The 13,193-nt window shown below is 48.5% G+C and overlaps 1 pseudogene; it reads right to left on the bottom strand.

The window, feature by feature from the left end:
• Positions 1-669: 669 nt before the first annotated feature.
• LOC148523877 (uncharacterized) lies at positions 670-11,570 on the bottom strand (annotated as a pseudogene).
• Positions 11,571-13,193: the final 1,623 nt, after the last annotated feature.

Here is a 13,193-nt window from a genome sequence, read left to right as displayed (position 1 = left end):
TTTGTAGTATGCATGTGCAAATCACCGGGAAAATGGCCGCCACACCATTTTACCAGGGATTTCAGTATGCAGCACCAGCTTATACGGGACTCCATAGAGGTAAGTATAATAATTATATGGGTGCAAGGGTGTGCTGTGTGGGCCCCCCTGGACCCAGGGGCCCATCTGCACTCCACACTCTGCACCTGTTATAGGGCCTGATTCACTATGGATCACTATTGAGATCGCAGCTGCAATTATGCACGCAGGTTTGCTGAGAAAATATGCTAATGTCTGCAATCTCAAAGCCAGCATAGAGGCACCCACTACCGCTCGCGCACATCTATAATACCTTGCAGACCTGCGTATACATCAGGATTATCGAGTAACATCGGCCCCTCACGCACAATTACAACAGGACTGACCTTACCTCAGAAATTGCTAACCTCATCGCACGCATTTAGTCCGCTGGTCTATAAACTGCATCCCATTCTAATTACATTCCCCATGTCCTTGCCTTGTATAACAGAGCTCCTCAATGTAGGGCCATCGCAGAGTTGAACGAATACAAGCAAACAAATAAGAGCTGTAAGTATGGTGCACTTGGAGATCTTGTATTGTACTGCATATACTGTATGCTATTAAAATGGTCACAATGGGTGATAAATTATATTAATTACCGTTAGTATTTTATTTATATCCATAGAAGCACCAGATGGTCCCGGGAATACTGGAGTCGAAACAGCAGCCTTTAGATAGACAGTCCTTGGAGCTGATGTTGGGATATCCGCAGTCTTTCCTCAGCTTGTGGCTTACAGAGCATCCTGTACACATCAGGGAACACAACGATGGTCAGGGAACATTGTACCAAGCATGTGCACAGCGTTACACACATAGGGGTGAATCCTATTAGGTGCGAGTTGCAAGTTGCGAGATGCGAGGTGCGAGTTGCAATTTTCACTTCGAGTTTGCATAGCGAATTAATTTTGCAATCCAATTAGCAACTCGCACTGGTCAGTCAGACCGAATTCGCAAGTTTCCACTCGCACTTCCCTGAGGGTGAGAGATGGAAAGGAAAATCTTTATTTTAAGGTTAAAATGTGGGGACACTGTGCTGAACCCCTTGGACACCTCCCCTAATGACCAAATAGGCATTTGGATGTTTCTAATTAGCTTAATTAGTCCAATAATTATATGTCATTTTTTGAGGTAAAAAACAAAAATGTCCTCAAATTACCCCAAAATCAACTTTTTCGTTAGTTTAGGCACCCCAAATTTAATTACAATAATTTTTTAGTTGAAAAATAATTATTTTTATAATTTTTTTTCCATTTTTCAAGGCGCCCTCAAAGTACCCCAAAATCACCCTTTTTCCTAGTTTTTTTTTGCATTTTTCGTTTAATTCATTTGAGATTAAACGAAAAAAGTTTGTTTTTTATCATTTTCTTGCATTTAAAAAAAAAGCACAAATCAGCCATTTGACACCATTTCAAAACCTACAGTAACTTCCTCATGGCCACAAACAGCCGTCTATACGGTCCTGCTAACGAAATTATCCATTCTGGGGGGTCCATGATGGTCTCCCCACATTTTCAGTGCGAATAGGCATTTTTTATTGGATTGGAGAATTCTCGGGAGCGCGCTTCGCGGCGAAGTGTGCGAGTTTAAAGAAACAAACTCGCTACTTGTAATTTTCACCTAATTGGATCGATCTCAAAGAGAGTCATAGGGCAGTTACAGTATAAGGGGTCGGAACCCTCCCCTTCCAAAAAGGGGCCATCAGCGTTCTGAGCAAACATTTCCGCAGAGCAGAGAAAAGCACTTTACAACAATCCTGTGTACAGGTGTATATGTGAGTGTGAGCGTGAGTGCATGAGAATTAGTGCATGTGTGGGCAAGCGTGATGCGTGTGTGAGTGTGATCATGTGTGTGCACATAAATAATTTGTTAAAATAAAATTCATATTACGTTCTTCTACAACATTTGCGCAGCAATACTAAGGCCCGTATTCAATTTGAAGCGTTAAGTCCGGATCCGCGTTAAGTTACTGCCGATGACGTCATTATCGCCTGTTTTGGTTTTACCCCGTATTCAATTTGGACGACTTTCCGCCTATGTAATAGGCGGTAAAGTATCGCCTATGAATGGCAGGTGGAAAAAAGTGCAGAATTGGGGTTTTGCGATGCAACGTTTCGGGAACCCCCGTGCAGCCTTCAGACAGTCCCCCAAAGGTAATCTGTGCCAAAAAAAAAAAAATTAAGGACACCCCAAAAATCGATTTTGAAAAAGTGGGCGAAAAAAAGATTTTGGGGTACAAAGTTAAAAACTAGCGAACTTGACTCTGGGGGGTCCCCATGTATGCCCCAAGTGTTTTTTTGATTGCAGGTGCTTGCGGCAGGTGGATTTTTCACGATTTTTTCAACTTCACTTTTTCAACTTTAAATATGCTGACCCCCATTTTCATGTACCCCAAATTTGCTGGGATAAGTTATTTTCTGGAAAAAATACTCCTAAATACTATTCTGCATCAGGTCTAGAAAAACGCTATTTAGCAGCTATTGAGCCCATTTAAAAATACACCAAATACCTTCAGCAAGCCAAATCGGGGGGTATCATAATGAACCCCCATGTCAGAGCATCATTTGGAGGGTGATAAGCTGATTTCCCCAAAAATGACAGTACTTTCCGCTTGTTACAGTATCGCCGGGTGCCGTTTACGCGTACTTTGAAATTGAATATGGGGCAAAGCGTGCATGCGCGCGATACTTTAATGCCTACAAAACAGGCGAAGTCGGCGTTAAGTCCGGCCCGCGTTAACTTAGGCCCTCATTCAGAGCCGTACGCTCTGAGCAGAGCGCACGCTCTGAATGAGGGCCGGGCTCCATTTTCATGGAGCGTCCTCCTTGGCGCTCGTATAGCTGTGGGTCACCACCCACAGGCTATACGATCGTGCATTGTGATGGTCGCGATGGTCGAGACCATCGCGACCATCGAATTTGCGAGCCGGAACCTGCGGTTGAGGTTTTCAACCGCAAGCTCCGGAGTGATTTTGGCTCTATCAGAGCCAAAATCACTCCCACTGACATCACTAGTGATGTCAGTGGGCCGGCTTCAGACGGGAGGCGTTCCCTTAGGAACGCCCCCGTCAGGGAGGCACGCCCCCGGCACGCCCACCAAAGGGGGCATGCTGTCAATCAACATTGACAGCACGCCCCCTTTGATCGGACACAACGAGCGAAGGACTTTCCTTCGCTCGTCGCGGCTGGCGCATGCGCACGACGGAGCTCCCTCCGTCGTGCGCATGCTCAGTCCATAACATCGACCCACTTGCGAGCGGACAGCCGCTCGCGAGTGGGTCTGAATCAGGCCCTTAATGCGGCTCGGCTCAAATTGAATACGGCTCTGAGACATAGGCTTTTTGAACAGATTTTTCAGTTGTCCCCAGTGGAGTTTTCCTTTCCCATTTTATTGCAAAGATGTGCAGCCCAGGGGAAGAATTTGTTTTCTGGCCAGCAACCTCCCCAGTCCGGTAAAAAGCCCCTTCATCCATTGGTAGCCTGGTTGACTAAGCAGAAAGCTCCCTGGGCGGTCTGTTGTCTTCAAAGAAGTGTACATTCATTTTGCTGGTGTCTTATTTAAATGATCAATTTTCTAAAAGGCCTTATATATGTACCTCTGCTGTGAAACAATATAAATGTTGGTTTTCTTTAATTGCACACATATCCTGTTAATTGCTTTTGCATGGTTTAATGCTTGATCTAACCCTGTGTGACCTCAGCTGGCATTTCTTCTGGTAGTAGTGTGTAATCTATTTTTCTCACTGCACCGTATACTCTACCTTGGAATTTGGGGTAAAAACACCATTTAACCCCGGAAACACTTGATTCGAAGCAGCAGCCTCTGGAATAGCAATCCTTCACGCTTATCCCGGGGAAACCGCAGTCTTCTCGCTGTTTGACGTCCACACTACATTGCTCTGTATCTGGAGGGAGCAGACAATGGAAATATTACAATGAATGACAAAAAAGTTGGGAAGTCTACTGCCAGGACTCCAAGGGGTCTAGGTACTAAGCCCTATCAGTCCCTAATGCATACATGCTGACATTGCAGATATGTCCCAGATACATAGAGAACACTGCGTAACGTTTGCTAAATTTGATTTGAATGATACATTTTAGCTCTGAAATTCTCCTTTTTAATAAATGTAACCACAGAGGATAAGAAAAACGCTGTAAGATTTGCACATAACATTCAGAATAAAAGGAATTGTAGTGGAGTTGGTAAATTTTAAAAAAAATAGGGACAATTGGAGGAACGACAATTTCCAGGGACTATTTTTTAAACCTGAGGCTTCCCCCTTGGAAATTATCATCAGTTGGCAACTCTGCTATGGGTGGGCGGGGCTTGCTGTCTGTCTGCCCGCCCATTTGTGTGACATCATACAAGACAGAGCATTTCTGACCTTTATTGATGGATCTATGTACCTGGAAAGCTTTATTACCAATGCACCTCATGACTGAAATCTCTAAGGGCCTGATTCAGCATTGCACGTGCGCAGGCCCCGGAAGTGGCAAAGCCAGGGGCTGCGTCCACGGATGCAGTTTCCTGGCCTCGCAAGCCGGCCAGCCTGAGTAAGCTGAGGCTTACTCAGCTGGCCGGCGCCGTCCAACGATGGTCATGATGGTTATCCCAGTCTACGACCAAGGTCGCAGTGCTGGGATCGCAGAAGCAGCAGGGGTGTCAGCAGGGGCGTAACTAGAACTTATTGGGCCCCATAGCAACATTTTTAAGGGGCCCCCCTAACTTAGGTCTTACACAATAACCACAGTAGTTCCCCTAAAACATTAAATGCCCACTGTAATGGTGCCCCTTATGCAATGCCCCCTGAAATGGTACCAGTTACGCAGTGCCCCCAGTAGTGAGCCCCCTGTAGTTGCCCCCAGTAGTGAGATCCCAGTAGCTGCCCCCAGTAGTGACCCCCTGTAGCTGCCCCCAGTAGTGAGACCCCTGTAGCTGCCCCCAGTAGTGAGCACCCTGTAGCTGCCCCCAGTAGTGAGATCCCAGTAGCTGCCCCCAGTAGTGAGATCCCAATAGCTGCCCCCAGTAGTGACCCCCTGTAGCTGCCCCCAGTAGTGAGCCCCCTGTAGCTGCCCCCAGTAGTGAGATCCCAGTAGCTGCCCCCAGTAGTGACCCCCTGTAGCTGCCCCCAGTAGTGAGCCCCCTGTAGCTGCCCCCAGTAGTGAGATCCCAGTAGCTGCCCCCAGTAGTGACCCCTTGAAGCTGCCCCCAGTAGTGAGATCCCTGTAGCTGCCCCCAGTAGTGACCCCCTGTAGCTGCCCCCAGTAGTGAAATCCCAGTAGCTGCCCCCAGTAGTGACCCCATGTAGCTGCCCCCAGTAGTGAGATCCCAGTAGCTGCCCCCAGTAGTGAGATCCCAGTAGCTGCCCCCAGTAGTGACCCCCTGTAGCTGCCCCCAGTAGTGAGACCCCTGTAGCTGCCCCCAGTAGTGAGCCCCCTGTAGCTGCCCCCAGTAGTGAGATCCCAGTAGCTGCCCTCAGTAGTGAGATCCCAGTAGCTGCCCTCAGTAGTGACCCCCTGTAGCTGCCCCCAGTAGTGAGCCCCCTGTAGCTGCCCCCAGTAGTGAGATCCCAGTAGCTGCCCCCAGTAGTGAGATCCCAGTAGCTGCCCCAAGTAGTGAGATCCCAGTAGCTGCCCCCAGTAGTGACCCCCTGTAGCTGCCCCCAGTAGTGAGATCCCAGTAGCTGCCCCCAGTAGTGAGATCCCAGTAGCTGCCCTCAGTAGTGACCCCCTGTAGCTGCCCCCAGTAGTGAGCCCCCTGTAGCTGCCCCCAGTAGTGAGATCCCAGTAGCTGCCCCCAGTAGTGAGCCCCCTGTAGCTGCCCCCAGTAGTGAGCCCCCTGTAGCTGCCCCCAGTAGTGAGATCCCAGTAGCTGCCCCCAGTAGTGAGATCCCAGTAGCTGCCCCCAGTAGTGAGATCCCAGTAGCTGCCCCCAGTAGTGAGATCCCAGTAGCTGCCTCCCCAGGGGGTGCGATCGCTGGGCCGGCGGGCCCCTTAAGCCGCCGGGCCCCATAGCAACCGCACCCCCTGCACCCTCCATAGTTACGCCACTGGGTGTCAGACACCTCCTGCTGCATTTACATATTTGCAAGGACGTAATTACAAAGCTGCTTGTGTGCATACATCATATATCTATAGCTTGTGTGTATACATCATATATCTGTAGCTTGTGTGTATACATCATATATCTATAGCCTGCGTGCATACATCATATATCTGTAGCTTGTGTGTATACATCATATATCTATAGCCTGCGTGCATACATCATATATCTATAGCTTGCGTGTATACATCATATATCTATAGCTTGCGTGCAGCTTTGCAATTCCATCCTCTGCTGAATCACCCCCTAAGTTACTTACTGTATGTTACTCCTTGTAGGTATGAGCTTCTTGTAGTATTTTGAGACACGACAAGGTGTATCTTATGTGTATCTCATGCCTTGTCAATGAGTACCTAGTGAATGTATATGAAGAATTCTCAAAAAATATCGATTAAGTACTTAACTGGTAAATATTTTTTCCAAAAACTGCTCAGTTATGTTTTTACGATTGACTTAGGTCAAAAACGTCTATTTATAACTTATCCAACACAATTTTATTAGAAAACATCTATGTTTGTTTTGAAACACATAATATTAATGTCGATCTCTTAACTACCGACCAACGATAAATCAGAACATCGATCATCGGGCCATCGCAGCATCACAACCCACTGGGTATACACTTGGGGGGTTGAGGTCTGCTTGACTTGCATTTCCTCTGCGACGGCTCTTCACTACATTCACCAGGTGGGGATGGGCTCCTTGATCAGCAGTGATCGGCTGCACGGCAGACGCTGGAGTAGGGTACAGAGGGGCAGTGGCATAACTAGGGCAGAGCCACCGGGGCTCGTGCCCTGGGTGCCATGGGACCGGCCAGTGTAGTGCAGACCGCAGTGAGTGCGGTCCGCACTACACACTTACACACACAGACGCCGGAGCTGTGGTGATGTGTGTGTTTCAGCAGCCAATGAGAGTCAGACAGACTCTCATTGGCTGCTGCGCTCACTACCAGAGCAGACTGGAGCTCACTCATGAGCTCGGCTCCCATAGTACCGAGCGGGAGGACGGAGGAGCGGAAAGTGCCGGGCGCGGCAGGAGCGGGGACTCAGGTAAGTCAGTGGCAGTGTTTTCTGTTTTGTGTGTGTATGTCTGTGTGTGTAATGTAAGGGGCACTACTGGCACTGTATCACTACTGGGGGCAAATACCCTAGTTACTGCACTGCAGAGGGGGGTTGGGAAGTCCCTCTGAAATTGCTGAATGATTATCTTCCAGGTCGCATCTGATGCGACCACGTCAGGCAAGTGGTTGAAATCTCAAAATGCCTGTCACTATGGTTGTGCAAAGACATGTAAGCTTTAATAGCTCGTAAATAAATCTATAGAAGCGCCGCCATACCTTGTGCCTTGGAGAAGAAACACCAGTTAACCCCAGAAATGCTGGAATCGAAGCAACAATCCCTCTTGTCACATTCCGCGGCGCTTATTGTGGGATAGCCGCAATCTCTTCTGCTGTATGGTTCCACGTTACATTGATTCTTGTCAATCACTGTTGATGCAGTAAGGAAACATCCAGACTGAATAGGATTGATTTAAACATAAGACCTCACTACTGAATTTATACCTTAACCACAAAACACACCCACTAGCATCCCGTAGGCTAAGGCTAACCAATAAACAGCTAACAAATTAATCTACCTTGTAACCGGGCTCCAATTTCTAGCCAATCACATAAATATCAGGACTCTTACATAGTATTAAACTATCAGCCTTTGCCTACACTCTTAGTGGGGAAATGCCGAAATCAGACCGTAAGGCAGTGGTTTTTCAAACTTAGGGCCTGATTCAGAGCCGGACACAATTAGCGCTCGCTCGTCCAGAAAATAGGGGTGGCTATTCAAATGAACCGTTCACTCTTTGCGGTCTGTTCACGCCTCTAGGTCTGAACGAGCGAACAAAACTTGCGGTCGTTTTTTGGGAAACTACGCCCCCTGGCCGCTCGCATCCTACGTCATGTCCGCTATTTAGTAGATTAATCGAGTACATCGACCAGGGTATGAGCTGCTCGCTATTCTTGTGGTTGGTTTTTGCTACCAAATTTTGCGAGCAGTTCTGGCTATAAAATAACCCAGTGACGTGGTCAATGACGCTGCTGTTTTAATTATGCACACCCATAAAACGCCCGTTTTGACCTTTAAGCACGCCTGCGATCGGATCTCCACTCCCCGTTTTCAAGCACCTTCCCCTGTTACCACCCACATACGCCTCTTTCTGTCACTCTAATTATCAGGCATTCGCTATTTTGCGAGCACATGAATTTCGACCACACTGACTGGTACGCGCATGCGTATAACGATCCGTACGCATGCGCAGTTGGGCAAACATCGCTCGGAGCGAACGAGCGGCCGCTTACGAGTGGCTCTGAATCAGGCCCTCAGACCTCAGGGCACCCTAACAGTCCAGGTTTTAAGGAAAGCCATGGTTGAGCACAGATGGTTAAATCAAATTTACTGTGGATTTAATGAAGTCATCTGTGCCAAAGCTTGGTTATCCTTAAAAACTGTACTTTTAGAGTGCCCTGAGGACCGAGTTTGGCAACCTCAGTTCTAAGGGGCTGATTCTGAAGTACAGGAGCAAAGGATAAAAAGCAAGGAACAAACCATGCTGCAATGCAACGGGTGCAAATGCCTTTATTATTTTTGATTGCAGTGCTGCTTTTTTATGTAGCCCACAAATGCTGGACAGCAAAAAGGCCCCCATATACTGTACGCTCGCAACCGGGTCGATGGTGGGCCAGTGCACACGCCCCGGAGCGAGTGCAAAAAGCGCTCGCTCCGGACTCACTACAAAAGGGGCGGCTGTCGATGTTGATCAACAGCTCGACTCCTTTTGTAGGCGTGGCCGGGGGGGGTGGCTTCACAAACTGAGGCGTTCCCAAGCGAACGCCTGCCGTTTGTGGGCGGCCTCACTGACATCACCAGTGATGTCGGTGAGAGAGCTTCCGGCTCTGTTAGAGCCGAAAGCTCTCTGGGGCTTGCAGCCACGAGACCCTACCACAAGGGTCTCGTCGCAAGCCCGATGGTCGCGATGGTCTTGACCATCGCGACCATCGTCATGGCCGCTCGTATAAGCTGTGGGTGGTAACCCACAGCTATGCAAGCGGCCAAGAGGCCACAACTTAAAAACCAAGGGCCCGCCCTGCTTCAGAACGAGCGCTAGCTTTTTGTGAGCGCCTCTGAATCAGGCCCTGTATCTGCAATGTATTGGGCCAATTCCCTGATCCCTAGACGCCAGGGTCAGGGCATCGGTGGATTTCACTGATTTGCAGATCACGAACCAAATATGAGGATTTTAACATGAAGAATTTCACCAATTCCCCAACAGATCGGCGATCATCACCATTTCCGACAGGCAGATCAGTGGTTGCGGTCGGATTGGGGAATCGGTGAAATGGCCGCCTGATATATGGGCCCCTCTATTTATAAACTGTAGTTTAGATTTGAGTTTGGACAAACCCCTTCCAAAACTAAATCTCTCTGCACATGTTACATCTCCCCACCTGCAGTGCAGCATGGTGTTACCAAGGTGCAAAGTTACAGTACGCGCCCTTTCTTAGGGCTACTTCACACACAACGGATTTGTCCGCCCGGCAAAAAACCTGACTTTTTATTCCGTTGTTTAATTACAGTGGAAATTACAAATACATTGGGGCTTTCACACTGCATGAACACGGCACGGACACTGCACGATCACCGTGTGACAGCCGTGATAACCACTGACAAGGACGGCTGCCGTCCACGGTCGTCAGTTTTAAGGACTGAAAAGAGCTTGAATACACACGGCGTTAACATTGCACACGGCACAAAACCGTTGCTTGTGAAAGTGACTGATCCATGGAAAATAAACCTGACAGTTTTTTTCTGGACGGACGTAACCATTGTGTGTGTAATAGCCCTTACTCTATTCTCAACTTAGAATCTAGCCCTATAGGGTCCATTTTGCATAATCACCTGTATTCTATGTAGAATTGTGTACTAGGAGAATGATTCAGACCCGTTAGTGAGCGCATAGCGCTCGCAAGTGGGTCGATGTTTGGCCCCTGCGCATGCACCGCCTCCGGTGTACGCATGCACAATCCCCAGCGAGCAACGGTAGCTCCTTCGCTCTGGGGCTCACTACAAGACGGGGCGGCTGTCGATGTTGATCAACAGCTCGCCCCTTCGGCATTGCGAGGAGACCCTAAGGTAGGGTCTCAGCACTCGCAATGCCGAGTGGACTTCCTGATCTAATAGAACAGGAAGCTCCCCACTGACATCACTGCTGATGTCAGTGCGGCCGCCCCCAAACGGCAAGCGTTCCGCCTGGAACGCCTCCGTTTGGCAGGCCACCCCCCCTGCCCGCCTCCCAAACGGCGGAGCTGTCAATCACCATCGACAGCTCACCCCCTTTGGTCCGAGACCCGTAGCGACGGAGCGCCCATAGCTAGCCGGGTCTCGCACATGCGCACGTCGGAGCCGGCTCCAATGTGCGCATGCCCAGTGGGCAAACATCGACCCGGTTACGAGCGCTCAGTGCTTGCGACCGGGTCTGAATGAGACCCAATGTTCCCTGACCATCGTTGTGTTCCCTGATGTGTACAGGATGCTCTGTAAGCCACAAGCTGAGGAAAGACTGTGGATATCACGACATCAGCTCCAAGGACTGTCTATCTAAAGGTAGCTCCGGCCCTGGCACCAGCCCTAACCATGCTGCAAGAGATCAGTGTGAATTCACCTGGATCTCTGTGTACCCTCATCTCTGAATAGGCCGCAATTCCATGTCCACCCCACGGTGCACTTATCCCATGTGTGAGAGCGCTGTCGCCGTTTACTTTTGCGCACTTAGCTGCAAGTGGAGATGCAGCTCAGTGGCGTGCAGTGGCGGTTCCAGAGGAGGGGGCTGCAGCGTAGTCCAAAACTCAAATAGGGGGGGCCACACCAACTGCCACTGATGTTTGGCAGCATTTGGGATGACCATTGATGTGACTCCCTCATTCGAATTTTGGACCACGCTGCAGACTCACCTATGGAGCCGCCACAGGTTGCGTGTGGCTCTGGATAGCAGAACTGCTCCTGGCACATGTGCAGTGGGAAAAAATTGCAGATGAGCCAGTTTGTGATTTGGAATCAAACCCTTAACCAGTAGCACTACACACTCACACTCCAGCGCTGCACTGTATACTGTATACTCTACCTGCGTTTTTGGGGTAAAAACACCATTTAACACCGGAAACTCTTGTATCAAAGCAGCAGCCTCTGGAAAGGCATTCCTTTGCGCTTATCCCGGGGAACCCGCAGTCTTCTCGCTGTTTGATGTCCAGACTACATTCCTCTTTATCTGGAGGGAGCAGAGCGCACAACATTAGGACAACAGGAAATATTACAATGAATGTCAGGAAAGTTGGGAGTTCTACTGCAAGTGCCTAATGCATACATGCCGACATTGCAAATATGTCCCAGGTACATAGAAAACACTGCGTAACGTTTGCTGAATTTGATTTAAATGATACCTTTTAGCATTGAAATTCTCCTTTTCGATAAACCCAACCACAGAGGATAAGAAAAATGCTGTAAAACAGTGACGTAAATTCATCCCAGACACCTGGAGGCAAGTTATAATCTGGTGCCCCACCCTAATAAGTCCCACTGGCATGAGAAGCTGCTGAGGAGCAGCGACATCAATGAGCGGAGACAGGCTATTACTAGACAGACGCGGCATCTGATGGTCTGACATAGATCCCTCCACTAGTATATGGTTATGGTGGCTTCTCAGGTGCCGGGAAGAGTTGCCATGTATTGGGCGGCCGTCAGAGCCGGATTTAGACGTCATGGGGACCCCTCCTTCAAAGTATCCTGTGCATACTTTACAGTAGGTGTAGCTGGAGCAAGATAAACACATCATATTATATACACGTCATTATATATATAATATATTAGGGGTGTGCACCGGCCACTTTTCGTGTTTTGTGTTTTGGATCTGGATCTTTCTTCGTGTTTTGGATCTGGATTGGTTTTGCCAAAACCACCCTTCCGTGTTTTGGGTTCTGGGTTTTGTGTTTTGGATCTGTATTTTTTTGAAAAAAAGCATAAAAACAGCTAAAATCACAGAATTTGTGGGTTTTTCTGCTCCTATGCTATTATTAACCTCAATAACCTTAATTTCCACTCATTTCCAGTCTATTCTGAACACCTCACACCTCACAATAGTGTTTTTATGTCCAAAAGGTTGCACCGAGGTAGCTGGATGACTATGCTAAGCGACACGAGTGGGCGGCACAAACACGTGGCCCATCTAGGAGTGACACTGCAGTGGCAGACAGGATGGCAGTTTGAAAAACTAGGCCCCAAACTGTACATAATGCAAAGAAAAAAAAGAGGTGCAAGATGGAATTGTCCTTGGGCCCTCCCACCCACCCTTATGTTGTAAAAACAGGACATGCACACTTTAACAAACCAATGATTTCAGCGCCAGGGTCTGCCACACAACTGTGGCTGAAATGATTGGTTCATTTGGGCCCCCACAAAACAAGCTGGCAAATAATCTGTCCCTGCACAAACTGGCTCTACAGAGGCAAGATCCCGACTAAGGAGGAAATTGACGAGGAGGGAGTTAACGGTGTGGTTTGCAGGTGCTTGGATACAACAGGACAACGGGATTTAGGTGTCCCTGGACTGCTTACGGTCTTAGCCAAAGTTTCTGAACTTGACAGTAACTTTTTATGAACGCGCTGCAGGTGCCGTATAAGGGAGGATGTTCCTAGGTGGTTAACGTCCCTACCCCTACTTATTTCACCTTTACATATGGTACATATGGCAAGACAGTTATTGTCCGGATTTGGATAGAAATATTGCCAGGCATGACCGTGATGGGCTTTATCATCCCACGGACAACAACTGTCTCCCCCGGAGCCTGATTTAAACAAACCACATCACCATCAGAATCCTCCTCGCCAACTTCCTCCTCAGCGCCAGCTACACCAGTATACTCATCCTGTTGTACTTCAACAGTGACATCTTCAATTTGCATATCAGCAAGTGGACTGTGGGTGCTCCTTTCAG

The sequence above is a fragment of the Taudactylus pleione genome, unplaced genomic scaffold (assembly GCF_031769625.1).
Source record: "Taudactylus pleione unplaced genomic scaffold, aTauple2 ptg000126l, whole genome shotgun sequence".
Classification (NCBI taxonomy): domain Eukaryota; kingdom Metazoa; phylum Chordata; class Amphibia; order Anura; family Myobatrachidae; genus Taudactylus; species Taudactylus pleione.
Note: the sequence above shows the minus strand (reverse complement) of the source record. Positions and strands in the feature narration are given on the sequence as shown.